The 9,875-nt window shown below is 31.0% G+C and overlaps 1 long non-coding RNA gene across 1 annotated transcript; it reads right to left on the bottom strand.

The window, feature by feature from the left end:
- Positions 1 to 4,254: 4,254 nt before the first annotated feature.
- Positions 4,255 to 9,514, bottom strand: LOC147814848 (uncharacterized). Its single transcript, XR_015431301.1, has 3 exons — positions 8,952 to 9,514; positions 5,970 to 6,092; positions 4,255 to 4,464 (listed from the first exon to the last, which is right to left on the bottom strand). It is a non-coding gene; the product is annotated as an uncharacterized LOC147814848 (long non-coding RNA).
- Positions 9,515 to 9,875: the final 361 nt, after the last annotated feature.

Here is a 9,875-nt window from a genome sequence, read left to right as displayed (position 1 = left end):
TGTTATGAATTGTCTGGCAATTTAGTTTCAATTTCATCCATTGCTAGAAAAAAGATCAAGTTCTTTAAGTTGAAATCCGACTAATCGGTACGTGCTGTCTTACCTTGATTTCTGACATTAACTAAAGTAGGACCGCACTGCCTATTGAGCTATCGACGGCTTTCTGGCATTATAAGTGTAAATTTGATTATCCATGACTTCTGGCATTATAAGCATAAACTCTTCTTTCTGTGCTATCGGTCAAGCTTTTAAAAGTGTCAAATACGCCATCTTATTAACATTCAAACTAGTGCGAATTCATCCTTCAGCTTTCAAATAGAGTCAATACACACAGCAATGTCTAATCCCATCCAGAAATACAATATACAAGAAGGCTATCAGAACGATTATCTACTTCATATATAAAGTACATGTCCTTAAAAATATCAGTCATATCCAAGTTTGAAATATGCCATCTGAATCACATTCAAACTGGCGCGAATTCATCCGTCAGCCTACACATAGAGTTCATATCTTGATTAACCATGACTTCTGGCTTTGTAAGTATAAACTCTTCTTTCTGTGCTATTTTCCACGCTTTTAAAAATATCACCTCTTGTCTTCTTCGGGCGGAGGGAGATTTAACTCAGCAGTAGCAGTAATCGTTGCGTCTCTTTTCACTTCTTCATACGGCTAGATAGAACTGACATGCTTTTAGGGATCTGACCGAGATTCCGAATTGTTGAAGGAAGTAATCCAAGTTTTGTTGCAGCCTTTGAAGTTCTTGTTTCCTTATGGATATTTACTTGTTTATCGGCATCAGAAACTGAACTGTAGGTGTCACTTTGTCCTTGAATGCTTTGCGTAGTAGGGTTCTGGAAATCGAATTCAGTCCTTTCTGATGAATGTTGATTGTTTTTATTCTCTTCGTCAGAAATTTTGGTAAACTCGTTGTCAAATTTCTCTGGAGTTATGACAGCAGGTGTCGATGGGAGATTCGATTCAATGAAATTATTACTTTCGGACTCTTCTGCTTTTTGTTTTGATGATGAAGAAATTGTGCTTCTCTTGAAATCAGTATTTGATGTCGAATCCTCGTTCGAAAAAAGAAATCTTTGTTTTGTTGGGATCTTTACTTGCTGATGAACATCTGCTTGTTTGACTGTTTTAATGGGCAAGCAAGGCTCCTTGATAAGTTTAAAAGAATTTTGAGGATTTGAGTCATGTAAGTCAATCATCGACAGTGAAATAGGTCTTAAAATTTCCGCTGCACACTTGCCTTTGTCATCCACTTCAGAATTTTATTTGTCATACGCTGAATTGAAATCATTAATTGACCGAATTTGAGCGATTGTGTTTTGTACATTTCCGCATGAAAGTACTCGAGTTTTAGGCAATAGTTGTTTAATGATTTATTTTAATAATATCATAAAACTGAAATTCCATGATAAGGGCTTCAGAACCTAGGCGCGTCTCATCGGAGGGCTCATCCTTTAAAGCAGGTTTAATAAAAAATTCTTTTTCCTGGGGTGTATGAGCCACAGGGGATTCTTCAACCTCCGAACTTTCAGTTGTTACACCACTAGACTCATCTCGTTCAAAATAAGTTTCCATGTCAGAATGAAGGAAATCTCCATGCTGTCTTGCATATTCATGCTTGGATATTTTCTGTTTCTTTCCTATGCTCCACCTTGTGATTTCCAAATTTCTTGTGACTATGTCAATCATTAGTTGAGGAATATTCTCCCAGACTTCCTTGGAGCAAAGCATAGCATGTATGTAAAGATGGATGTAGTTTTATTTACGTTATCTCCAACAGTTTCTATGTTTAAGAAAATTCAGAATAACTACTGTAACCATTTGCCTCTTTTAACTCTTAAAAGACAAAACTATTGGCAGTCGTTTTTTTACAGTTCTTTCCTACTAATGGGGTAAATGTTTCTTACACTTACTCTTTAAAGAAGTTTCAGCTGTTTCTTAAAATCAGCATATAGTAGGGTGACTTCTGATTACAAACCTTAATCTTTATTCGAATCATATTCTATCATTAATTCTTGGATTTTTAAAAAGAAGTTCGTAAAAATTCCCCAATGAACTTTGCATATCCCATTCGTATACAAAATTGCAACCGTTTCGTCCTCCAGATATACAATCAGAACGATTATCTACTTCATACTTAAAGTACATGTCCTAAAAAACACCAATCATATCCGATTGTGAAGTACGCCATCTTAATCACTCTCAAACTGGTGCGAATTCATCCGTCAGCCTACAAATAGTGTCCAAGCACACATAAAGAGGTTTCTGATGAGAAAACATGCATACGGCGATGTCTAATCCCTTCCAGAAATACAATGTACAAGAAGGCTATCAGAACGATTATCTACTTCATACTTACAGTAAAAGACCTAAAAAATACCAATCATATCCGATTGTGAAGTACGCCATCTTAATCACACTAAAACTGGTGCGAATTCATCCGTCAGCCTACAAATAGAGCGCATATCTTTGATTACCCATGACTTTTGGCATTGTAAGTATAAACTCTTCTTTCTGTGCTATTGGTCACGCTTTTAAAAGTATCACACCATGTTTTCGTTTAGCAGAGCATAGCATGAAGGAAGATAATTTTGTCTTATCCTTCATTTCCCGAATGATATCGACTTGATTTGATACTTATACAGTTTTCGGGGGAATATGCTCTCCATCCCTTTGCAGTTTCTTTTAAAAATCCTTCTTTCAATTTCGAGGGTTTCTCATTATTCTCCTTCATCCAGTTTTTCATGTTTTCTACACTCTTGCGTGCACATTCTTTTCTAAAGTATCTTTAGGACGTTCTCAAGCGCATCTCATTCATTTAGTTATGAACTCATGCTCTTCTTGTGTTAGTTAGATATAATCTCAGCATACATTTAAAATGTAAATATCTTATTAAATGTAGCAGGATATTTTAGAGTAGCTTCTATGTCGGTTACACCATCCAAACCAGATTCGAATGAAGCAAATTGTTATGAATTGTCTGGCAATTTAGTTTCAATTTCATCCATTGCTAGAAAAAAAAATCTAGTTCTTTAAGTTGAAATCCGACTAATCGGTACGTGCTGTCTTACCTTGATTTCTGACATTAACTAAAGTAGACCGCTCTGCCTATTGAGCTATCGACGGCTTTCTGGCATTATAAGTGTGAATTTGATTATCCATGACTTCTGGCATTATAAGCATAAACTCTTCTCTCTGTGCTATCGGTCAAGCTTTTAAAAGTGTCAAATACGCCATCTTATTAACATTCAAACTACCCAAGTAGCACAATTCACAAAAACGATATCGTAAAAACTTAGCTTTGAACATTGTACAATATCGTAGCGAAATATTGTACTATATAAAAATGGACCCCTTTTATAACGTATATTCAATATTGCAAAACAATATTGTTCGATATTGTAGGAACGTTGGGTAACGTCGATCGACATCTCTCTGCATTTACAAACGTTGTACTATGTCAACCGACATCTCAACACGATATTCAAAAAACGAATGCTGTGGAATGCAGACAATCGCCAAAATTACGTTATTTGAGAAAATAAAAATTAGTTTTTGAAAATATTCATACCTGCTTGTAAGCTGGAAAAACCTAACAAAACCGTTCTAGCTTGTTTAAAATTAAATTATTTGTTATTCCCAAAACTTGTAGAATTTTTTAATTATAAATATTTAATAAGTTTGGGTAGGCAGGTATATTTTACTATTATTCCAGAAAATGAGCTAGAAAGTAAATAGTTTTGTTAAGATATTTCTTCCCTTTTTCAGGGCACAAGCAGCCATTTATACTGTTAAATAATTTTAATATTTTAAGTGATTTGTGCAATAATTTTTACAGCATCTATATTTTACTATGTAGATTAAAATCACAATACGTTTAATTTAAAGCGATAAACTTTTTTGCCGTGACGTTTTATTGTTATATAATCTGTATTTTACTAAAATAGTATGTATGGGAAAACAAAATTCCTTATCTTCACAGCATCAGGTTCGATTTTAAGAAAACTGATTAAAAAGAAAAAAAAGCAATATTTACACTGATAGTTATAATAAAATAACAGGAGTCACTTCCTCAGATTTCTGACTTAAAAAAGAGTAAGCATGGTACAATAAGCTGCGATCTAATTTACTTATAGCCTTTATCCATTAAAGTGTTGCCAAAATATCTAATAGGGCTTGAACAGTTATCAAATGTGTAAATGAAATATAATCTTTATTAAATAGTAAAGAATAATATACCAATTTTTATAATTTATTGCTTTCTTTAATACAATCAATTGTTTCTAAAATAAAACTGTCAGTTGAGGCAAACTTAGTCTTCCTGCCTTCCCGGTCATTGGCGGTGGCAAGAACTTCACCAAATTTTTCAGCTTTTTCTAGTCAGCTAGTTTCTTTAAACAGTCTGAAGGTAGCAGCTAGTTTCTTTGAACAGATTGAAGGTAGCAGCTGAAAAAAAAAATAAGACATGAACTGTGGTTAATTTTAATACTTTTAAATTAAAAGACAAATAGTTATATTGAAAAATTACATGAACTAAAGTAGACATGAGCACAACGCAAGTACTAACGGCCCTAGCTTGACAATTCTTTTGTATAGAATCAGAGCAGTTTTTATGTTTCCAGGAGCACCGTGCCTATTTTTATATGGGGGCCCTTTACGAGTAAGTTAATAACATATGGAAAATATTATGTTTAATAATATAATAGACAGAAAAAAGTTTTTCTTCGAATAATTTTTTTAAAATTATTTGGTCACCTTTCGATGAGGTGATCTGGGTTCCAATCACAGTATCGGCTGGGATTGGAACCCGGCTAGTCAATACAAATTCCACATCTAACATGAGGTTACCACAGTGCTGATTTAGATATAGTGAAGTATTTTGTAAAGGTACTGCTAAGTGGTAATAAATTTTTAATCTTATATCAAAATAGATAAGTTAAGCTAAAAAGTTTTTTAAAAAATCTATGTACTCATTGAAATTTTTTTTCACAAAATCTCTTTATAGAAAATCTGATTATGTCAAAGATACTATAAACATATTATGAGAAAAAATTACCAGTTAATAACTCTGCTGCTTCAAATAGACTTTGAAAGGGAAGAATGACACTATATCAGGAAAAAAACATCTGAATTCATCAGCCCCCTTTTCTTTCCTTCTATTTTTGACATATTAAGGTAATTTCTTTCTAATATAACCCATCTTTCTACTATAGCTTTAGAAATAAACATTTTCCACTAATAAAATATTATGTAGATTTTAATTCCATGCTTTTTTAATCAAAAGGTAGAATTTTAATTAACATTATTTGCATTTTTTTTAAAATTCATGTTTATTAATTACTCTCTACAGCTATGCGAGTCTATATTAAGACAGCATTAAATGTGTACTTTAATTTGTACATTTAATGCCATCAATCAATCTCAAGAATCAAACAATTTTTTAAAAAAGCAATTTCAAATGTGTTGGAATTTAACATACACCAAGAAAGAAAGCAATTTCAATAACTAAAATTAATTAATGTAGCAATTTATTTAAAAAAGTTTTAAAACTAGAAAAAAAATATAATAAAAGCATCAATAATTTAAAAACACTGTTTTTTAACTTTCAAACTCAATGATTTTTTTTTTTTAAAAAAATCATTTGATTTAAATCATGTAATAAATCAAGCTGATTTAAATCAACAAACCCTGATAACTAGAAGAAGATGCCATGGTTGAGAAAAGATGCCATGAAAAACATTACAAAACCTTAAGAGCGGCTAACTTTCGAACTTTGAAACATACAATGCTGTAAAAGTATTAGAGTTCAGAATACAAACTAAGCAAAATAAAACAGGAAGGACCAGGGTAGTTAATTTAAGGAATAACTGATCCATTTTAGTGCAAGATAATGACTCACGAAAAAGTAAAGTCTTATTACAAATTTTAAAATTCTAAGTCTATAAAATTACCTAAGATGGCGTTTGTAACAGCTGAGAGGCTTTCAAAACACTGTTTCCTCATCGCCAATTCCAAGATGGTGTTGAAGTAAAAGAACATAAATAGCCTTTACAGATGGTTTCAAAATAACATATCTGAAAGAAAAAAAAAGATATATACATATATATAATGTTTTAATAACCATTACAAAATGTACCTCATATTTTATCATCAATTAAGACCACACAAGTAAAACGGGCATAGGATTGCTGAAGAAAGGAATTATCTACATTTTTCATTTTTATAATATATTATTTCTTATTTCAGTCACTTTATTCTCTAAAAGAGTTCTTGCATTAGTTCTTTACTTTGTATATGAGAAGCTTCCAAAGCAATGGCCTGTGCATAAATATATTAAACATTGCAATATCAGATTGTATGTTAACGAATCCAATTATCAAGAATTCTATGTATAAATAGTGTGCAGAGAAATACCCATACCATTAAAACACTTATCATGTGATAAGTGTTTTATTGACTGTGCAGTCATATTTGACTTAAGAACCACATAAGTTAAAATATGTTGCAAAGTTGGGACAGATTCAGCTATGGATTGCTTTTCATTTTGATATGTACATGGTATCTGCGACATTTTAGATTTTCAAATCCCTGACTTTCCATCAATAATTCCAAGAAGTTGTCATGATTTACCGAAGTTACAATTTTATCCGACAAAAACACTACAATAAATTCAAAAAAGCATTATAATAACATTAATTGAAATGATAGGTATAACCAAAGCTGTTATACTCTGAATCCTAGAAGCAGAATTTTTTCGAGCTATTTGCGACAAAACTCTCTAGCACTAATATCTTTCTGCAAGATACTTTTCACAAAAATAAACAGTTATGTTACTAATTTAAAATAACAAAAGCACTGTGTTTAAAACAAAAAACTATGTATAACTTTTTTTTAAATTGAGCGTATAATTTTTATTATAACATTACATGCAACATTTTCGCATTTTGTTGGGAGGAAATTATTTTTTTCGCCTTTTGTCATCACAGTAAAAAAAAATTGCAAATTATTAAATCCGCAGTATTACTCGGCGAAAAATGAAGATTGACAACAAATTCACACGAATTGGTCACCTCAAATGAGTGTTTCGTTTCTTGATTAGGCTGTTGTATAAAAATATCGTATAATAAATATCAGATTTAAAAACTATGGAGAAATCAATAGCAATAACTGATAAAATTCGACAGAATTATTGACCTAAAAAGTAAATACCCAAATACAAGATTCGAATTTTTCAGGTTGCTTATCGGGATATTTAAAATCCACTTGAAAATCAACATCAATAACTGACGAAAATACAACAGAAAAAAAACCATCAATTTATGCTACTATTGGCGTATATTGAACACGCCAAAAAGTTATAATTCAAATGCATGATTCAAATATAACTGGTAAATTTCTGTCAAAAAATAAATAAAGGTAATTTTTTTTCTTTTTTCAAAAGAAAAATCTTTCTGCAAGAATTTTGTAATGTTCAGCGAAAATGTTGCTGTGTCTCTGCAAATCTGCTACGGGGCTCTAAATCTTCTCATTTATTGATATTAAACTTAAAAAATTGAGTAAAGAAAGAGTTAAAGCATTTAAATAGCTGAATAAAAATACAAAAGTAAATAACTTTTATATAGCTTTTTAAGGCTGCTTTTTTTCTTCTTGAAAGTAAGTGTAACATAAAAAGCCTAAACAAGAATTTTAAATTGATTAAAATAAAAAAAAAATTAAACAAATAAAATAATTAATGAGATTCTGAAATCACTGAAGTTTAAAAGATTATTTGCTCTAGAAAGGATGTTCTTTCCTTAAGTATTTTAAAGAACACAATTGAAACATTTTATATTTTAATAAAATACGATTAAGACTGGATATTTTGTTACAAATTCAGATATTCAGAACGCTATGAAATTCGGGGGATTCCATTTTTAAAGTTAAGATTTTTCAGTAACCTAAATCCGCAATTTTTAAAAAAATAATAGTAAAGATCATGACAAATTTTGTTCTATATAGAAATCCATGACTTTCTAGGTGTGCTGATACCCTATATGTACCCTAATAAATACATATATGTACCCAAAGAATAGTATCAGGAGAGATATCCTATTCTTTGGCACGAGCAAATGGGAGTAACGTTGAACAAGTTCGTCATCTTTCAAACATTTTTTTAGTCCGAGAAAAGCAGACAAATTGTTATAGTGCACAGAACTAATAAAAGTAAACAAGATCTTTGGGAATATCAGAATTGAATAATGTGATATAATTTAATAGTTAACAAACTTCAGTTTATGTAAGTTAAAACCCCTCCTGAAATTATGAATTATTTGATTAATGAGCTACTCGGTTCGGTAAGTAAGATGTAGACAGATAAAATTTTCATGATTCAATTCTTTTTTTTTTGTAATTTAAACATTATATATTAATTAGATACAGTAAGCATAATATTAAATAATAATTAAACACATAAACACACACACTGCAAACTTGTACGGTTGAGAAAAAAACTTCTTACTAGCAGCAACATTAGATATCTTATTAAATCTTCAGTATACATATTAAATCAATCTAGTAGACATACTAAATCTTCAATTTAAAATTTCGAAGAAAAAAAACATTTCAATCTACCATGACAAATTTATAATTAAAAAATATGCAAATATGATCCATTTGTTAGCTCACTTAGCTCTTAAATTTTTAATTAGTTCAAGTACTAAAAAATATTTTTCATCAAACGTACAATTTGGCAGGTGTGAAAAATATAAACATAAGCATGTCAGAAGGCTTAACATCTCCAAACATACTATAAAATTACGCCACTGTTTGTGAATATGAGAATTGAATAACGTGATATAATTAAATAGTTAAGCAGCCTGGACAAGAAAAAGGTGGAAATCAGTGTAATTCTTGCAATATATAATTTAATTATATATATTAAAAACAGCACATACCTGCCAAGATCAGAGAATTCGTTCACTTCAACAAGGTGCATTAATGCCCCTTCATCTTCAGCTGGTTTGAGTTTTCGGGCTCACTAAATCGAAATAATTTTCATTCCATTTACATTATGAGCTAAGGTATAAATCTTATGAGACGAATTTAGATTTAAATATAAGTAGACAAAGGATAAATAGATCGCAGGTGTAGCGGTAAATGATAAACAGCATTTTAACGGGTTATGGTTACGGTTCCGAGTGGTATAGATCGTAGATTTCAGTATTTAGAGAAAAAATCGATGTCGTGACAAAAACACGATTGCAATATTGATATCAAATATTGTCCAGGGTTGTTCGGATGTCTCTAAATTTATATTTCAAACTTATTTTTTGGAATTATAACAATTTGACGTAATTTTTTGTCTTTTAAATGATTAATTTTGATTTAAGGACACAATAAAGTTTTAAATGATAAGTTTTACAAACATATTTTTAATGTGAAATCGACGGGAATCGTACAATATCGTACACACAATTTCGATTTTCGCCAATATTGACAATGTCGGTCGATGTAAACTAAAGCTGCTACAATATCCCTGTGCTACTTGGGATTATACTGTTTCCGGTGCAATATTCTCTCCAACCCTTTGCAGTTTCTTTAAAAATCCTTCTTTCAATTTCGAGGGTTTCTCATTATCCCCCTTCATCCAGTTTTTCATGTTTTCTACACTCTTGCGTGCACATCCTTTTCTAAAGTATCTTCAGAACGTTTTCGAGTGCATCTCATTCATTTAGTTATGAACTCATGCTCTTCTTGTGTTAGTTAGATGTAATCTGAGCATACATTTAAAATGTAAATACCTTATTAAATGTAGCAGGATCTTTTAGAGTAGCTTCTACGTCGGTTATACCATCCAAACCAGATTCGAATGAGGCAAT

This window comes from Parasteatoda tepidariorum, chromosome 2, assembly GCF_982258835.1.
Source record: "Parasteatoda tepidariorum strain Cologne lab strain chromosome 2, Ptep-v5.0, whole genome shotgun sequence".
Lineage (NCBI taxonomy): Eukaryota > Metazoa > Arthropoda > Arachnida > Araneae > Theridiidae > Parasteatoda > Parasteatoda tepidariorum.
This window is presented reverse-complemented; position numbering and strand designations above follow the sequence as displayed.